Source organism: Ornithorhynchus anatinus, chromosome 12 (genome assembly GCF_004115215.2).
Source record: "Ornithorhynchus anatinus isolate Pmale09 chromosome 12, mOrnAna1.pri.v4, whole genome shotgun sequence".
NCBI lineage: Eukaryota > Metazoa > Chordata > Mammalia > Monotremata > Ornithorhynchidae > Ornithorhynchus > Ornithorhynchus anatinus.
In genome coordinates, this window is record NC_041739.1 from 44,579,956 (window position 1) to 44,585,955 (window position 6,000).

The window sequence follows — 6,000 nt, forward strand, 5'->3', positions numbered from 1 at the left end:
TCTTCAAAACCCTACTTAAAACTCACCTCCTCCAAGAGGCCTTCCCAGACTGAGCTCCTCTTCTCCCTCTACTCCCTCTGCCATCCCCCCTTTACCTCTCCACAGCTTAACCCTCTTTTTCCCCTTTTCCCTCTGCTCCTCCACCTCTCCCTTCCCATCCCCACAGCACTGTACTCGTCCGCTCAACTGTATATATTTTCGTTACCCTATTTATTTTGTTAATGAATTGTACATTGCCTTGATTCTATTTAGTTGCCATTGTTTTTACGAGATGTTCTTCCCCTTGACTCTATTTATTTCCATTGTTCTTGTCTGTCCGTCTCCCCCGATTAGACTGTAAGCCCGTCAAACGGCAGGGACTGTCTCTATCTGTTGCCGACTTGTTCATCCCAAGCGCTTAGTACAGTGCTCTGCACATAGTAAGCGCTCAATAAATACTATTGAATGAATGAATGAATGAACATTTACACCCAGCCTAACCTTTTCCTATTCCAAAACCTTTCCCCTAGCCCAATCCTTCCTCTAGCCTAACCTTTCCCTTAGAATAAACTTTTCCCTAACCTAACCTTTATACCTAGCCTAAACTTTACCCTTAGCCTAATCTTTCCTGTGATCTAACATTTCCCCAGTCCTAATCTTTACCCCTAGCCTAACAGTTTCTCCTAGCCTAATCTTTTCCCTGACCTTTTTCCCCAGGCCTATCCTTTTCCCCTTGCCTAACTTTTTCTCTTAGGCTAACCTTTCCCCCTAGCCTAACCTTTTCCCCGACCTAAACCTTTGCCCTGGCCTAACCTTGTCACTTAGCCAAACTTTTTCCCCTAGCCAAACCATTTCACCTAGCTTAACCTTTTTCCCTATTTGAACCTTTTTACCAAGACAAACCTTTTCCCCTAGCCTAACCTTTTCTCTGATCTAACATTTTCCCCCCGGCCTATCCTTTTCCTCTTGTCTAACCTTTTCCCTTAGACTAACCTATTCATGCATGCATTCATTCAATAGTATTCATTGAGCGCTTACTATGTGCAGAGCACTGTACTAAGCGCTTGGAATGTACAGTTCGTCAACAGATATGAAAGGGGAGAGATTCCAGGCGGAAAGGAGAATGGAAGCTACAAATCCGTGGTGGTTGAAATGAGAATGAGGCACAGGGAGTAGATAGGCTTAAAACGAAAAGTGTGCAATGCATTCCCCTAGCCTAACCATTTCCCTCACCTAAACTATTGCCCTGGCCTAACCTTTTCCCTTAGCCTAACCTTTTCCCCTAACAAATCTTGTTCCCTATGTTAACCTGTTCCCCAGCCTAACCTTTTCCCTTTAACTTTTATCTTAACCAGCCTTTTCCACTCTCCTAATGTGTTCCCCTAGTCTAACCTTTCCCCTAGCCTAATCGTTCCCTGGCCTAACCATTTCTGCTGGCATAACCTTTTCCCATGGCCTATCATTTTCCCCTGGCCTAACTTTTTCCTTTTTCCCCTGGCCTAACCTTTCCCCCTGGCCTGACCTTTTCCCTGACCCAAGCTTTTGCCCTGGCCTGACCTTTTCCCCGACCTAACCTTTTCCCCTGTTCTAACCTCTTCCCTTAGACTAATTTTTTCAGCTAGCCTAAACCTTTCCCCTGGCCTAAACATTTTCCCTGGCTTAAACTTTTCCCCTAACCTCACCTTTTCCCAAAGACTAACCTTTTCCCGAAGCCTAAACTTCTCCCATAGCCTACCCTTTCCAGGCGCCTATCTTTTCCCACAGCCTAACCTTTCCCCTAGCCTACCCTTACCAGTCGCCTATCTTTTCCCTTTGCCTAATCTTTCCCCTTGCCTAACACTTTCCCCTAGCCTAACCTTTTCCTTGACCTAACATTTTCCCCCAGATGATCCTTTTCCCTTTGCCTAACCTTTTTCCCTTAGCCAAACCTTTTTCCCTTACCCTAACCACTTCCCCTAGCCTAACCTTTTCTCTTAGCCTAACCTTTCACCCTTGCCTAAACATATCCCCTAGCCTATCCTTTTCCCCTGGTCTAACCTTTTTCTGTGGCCTATCAACTTCCCCTGGCCTAACCTTTTCCCTTGGCCAAATTTTTCCCCAGACCTAAGCTCTTTCCCGGCGTAACTTTTCCTCTAGCCTAACTTGTTCCCCAGCCTAACGTTCCACTAGCCGAAACTTTTCTCTTGGACTAATCTTTTTACTTGCCTAGCTTGTCCCCTAGCCTAACCATTTCCCTTGGGCTAACCTTTCCCGTCGCCTACCCTTTTCCCTCTCCTAATCTTTCCCTTAGCCTAAACCTTTCCCCCAGCCTAAACTTTTCCCTAACCTAACATTTTCCCCCAGACTATCCTTTTCCTTTGCCTAACTTTTTCCTGTGCCTAAAATTTTCCCCAAGCCTAACATTTTCCAGTAACCTTTTTGCTTACCTTACCTTTGCCTAGCCTAACCTTTTCCCCTGGCCTAACCTTTTCCCTGGTATAACCTTTTCTCCTAGACTAACTTGTCCCCAGGCCTAACCTTTTCCCTTGAACTAACATTTTCCCCTGGCCTTTTCTTTTCCCTAACCTTTTTCCCCTAGCCTAACCTTATCCCCCGGCCAAACCTTTTCCCCAGCTTAAGCTTTCCCTTTGCCTAACCCTTTCCCTTAAGCTAACCTTTACAGCTAGGCTAAGCTTTTCCGCTGCCTAACCTTTCCCGTCACTTAACGTTTTCCCTGACCTAACCTTTTCTCCTAGCCTGACCTTTTCCCTTAGCCTAAACTTTTCTTCTGGCCTAACCTTTCCCCTAGCCTAAACTTTTTCCCTGGCCTATCTTTTCCCCTAGCCTGACCTTTTCCCATGACTTAACCTCTTCCCTTAGCCTAAGCTTTTCCTCTAGCCTAAGCTTTTCCCCTAGCCTAAGCTTTTCCCCTAGTCTAAAGTCTTTCCCTAGCCTAACGTTTTTCCCTAACCTAAACCTTTTCCCTAGCCTAACCTTTTCCCAGTCTCCTAACCTTTTCCGTCATCTCCTCCTGCCTCCAGGACGTCTCCACCTGGATGTCAGCCCACCACCTAAAACTCAACATGAGCAAGACTGAGCTCCTCATCTTCCCTCCCAAACCCGGTCCTCTCCCAGACTTCTCTATCACCGTGGATGGCACGACCCTCCTTCCCGTCTCTCAGGCCCACAATCTCGGTGTCATCCTTGACTCGTCTCTCTCGTTCACCCCACACATCCTATCCGTTACCAAGACCTGCCGGTTTCACCTCTACAATGTCGCCAAGATCCGCCCTTTCCTCTCCACCCAAACGGCTACCTTACTGTTACGGGCTCTCGTTATATCCCGGCTAGACTACTGTGTCAGCCTTCTCTCTGACCTCCCTTCCTCCTCTCTCGCCCCACTCCAGTCTATTCTTCACTCCGCTGCCCGGCTCATCTTCCTGCAGAAACGATCTGGGCATGTCACTCCCCTTCTTAAACAACTCCAGTGGTTGCCTATCAACCTCCGCTCCAAACAAAAACTCCTCACTCTAGGCTTCAAGGCTCTCCATCACCTTGCCCCTTCCTACCTCTCCTCCCTTCTCTCTTTCTACCACCCACCCCGCACGCTCCGCTCCTCTGCCGCCCACCTCCTCACCGTCCCTCGGTCTCGCCTATCCCGCCGTCGACCCCTGGGTCACGTCCTCCCGCGGTCCTGGAACGCCCTCCCTCCTCACCTCCGCCAAACTGATTCTCTTTCCCTCTTCAAAACCCTACTTAAAACTCACCTCCTCCAAGAGGCGTTCCCAGACTGAGCTCCTCTTCTCCCTCTACTCCCTCTGCCATCCCCCCTTACCTCTCCGCAGCTTAACCCTCTTTTTCCCCTTTTCCCTCTGCTCCTCCACCTCTCCCTTCCCATCCCCACAGCACTGTACTCGTCCGCTCAACTGTATATATTTTCATTGCCCTATTTATTTTGTTAATGAATTGTACATTGCCTTGATTCTATTTAGTTGCCATTGTTTTTACGAGATGTTCTCCCCCTTGACTCTATTTATTGCCATTGTTCTTGTCTGTCCATCTCCCCCGATTAGACTGTAAGCCCGTCAAACGGCAGGGACTGTCTCTATCTGTTGCCGACTTGTTCATCCCAAGCGCTTAGTACAGTACTCTGCACATAGCAAGTGCTCAATAAATACTATTGAATCTAACCTTTCCTGTCCCCTAACCTTTTCCCCTAACCTAACCTCTACCCCTAGCCTAAACTCTTCCCCTAGCCTAAACAATTCCTCTAAACTATCCTTTTCAGCTGGCTGAACCTTTTCCTCAGCCTAAGCGAGTCCCCTAGCCTAACCTTTTCCCTGGCATAACCTTTTCCCCTGGCCTAACTTTTTCCCTGGCTTAACCTCTTTCACTGGCCTAATCTTTCTCCTAAACTTAACCATTTTTCCTTCCTAAAGCTTCCCCCAGCCTAACCTCTTCCCTAGGCTAAATTTTTCCCCTAGCTAACTTTGCCCCTGGCCTAAAATCTTCCCCTGGCCTAACCTCATCCGCTAGCCTAACCTTTTCCCAAAGCCGAAAACTTTTCATTATATTCATTCATTCAATAATATTTATTGAGAGCTTACTATGTGCAGAAACACTGTACTAAGCACTTGGAATGTACAGTTCGCAACAGATAGAGACAACCCCTGCCAATGATGGGCTCACAGTCTAATCGGGGGAGACGGGCAAAAAACAAGACATTATAATCATGATAGAATAGAATCAAGGGGATGTACACCTCATTAACAAAATAAATAAGAAATAAATTATATACAAATAAGTACAGTCCTGAGGGGAGGGAAGGGGGGAGAGCAAGAGAAAGGGAGCTTAGCTGAGGGAGGTGAAGTGGAGAAGGGGAGGGAGGCAGAAGGTGAAGGAGGAGCAGAGAGGGAGCAGAGGGAAAATGGGTAGCTTAATCTGGGAAGACCTCTTGGAGGTGGTGAGCTGCTCAGTAGGGCTTTGAAGAGGGGAAGAGAGTTAGTTTGCAGAGGTGAGGAGGAGGGCATTCCAGGACAGCGGTAGGACGTGGGCCAGTTGTCGACTGTGTGATAGGTGTGAACGGGGGACAGTGTTGAGGTGAGCAGCAGAGGAGCGGAGTGTGCGGAGTGGCAGTAGAAAAAGAGAAGGGAGGTGAGGTAGGAGGGGGCAAGGTGATGGAGAGCTTTGAAGCCCAGAGTGAGGAGTTTTTGTTTCATGCAGAGGTTGATAGGCAACCACTGGAGGTTTTTAAGGAGGGGAGTGACATGCCCAGAGCGCTTCTGCAGGAAGATGATCCGGCAGCGGAATGAAGAATAGACTGGAGTGGGGAGAGACAGGAGTAAGGGAGATCAGAGAGAAGCTGACACAGTAATCCAGCTGGGGATATTATGCGAGTTTGTAGCAGCACGATAGCCATTTGGATGGAGAGGAAAGGGCGGATCTTGTCGATATTGTAAAGGTGAGACCAGCAGGCGTTGGTGACGGATTGGATGTGTGGGCATGAATGAGAAAGCTGAGTCAAGGATGACACCAAGGTTACGGGCTTGATAAACGGGAAGGGATGTTCGTACGGTCCACAGTGACAAGGAAGTCAGGAAAAGAACAGGCTTTGGGAGGGAAGATAAGGAACTCAGTTATGGACATGTTGAGTTTTAGGTGGAGGGCAGACATCCAGGCAGAGACGTCAGGAGGCAGGAGGAGATGCCAGATTAAGGGAGGAGGAGAGACGGGGTGGGGGAGATGTAGATTTGTTTGTCATCTGCATAGAGATGATAGTTGAAGTTTGTGGGAACGATTGAGCCATCCTTTCTCCCTGGCCTAACCTTTCCCCTCTCCTAACCTTTGCCCTAGCCTAACCTTTTCCCCTTGTCTAACGTGTTCCCCTAGCCTAAACCTTCCCCCTAAATATCCTTTTCTCATGGCTGAACCATTTCCCCAGCCTAACCTTTTCCACTAGCCTAATCCTTTCCCCTAGCCTAACTTTGCCCCTGGCTACACCTTTCCCCTGCCTAACCTTTTTGCCCAACCCTAACCTTTTCC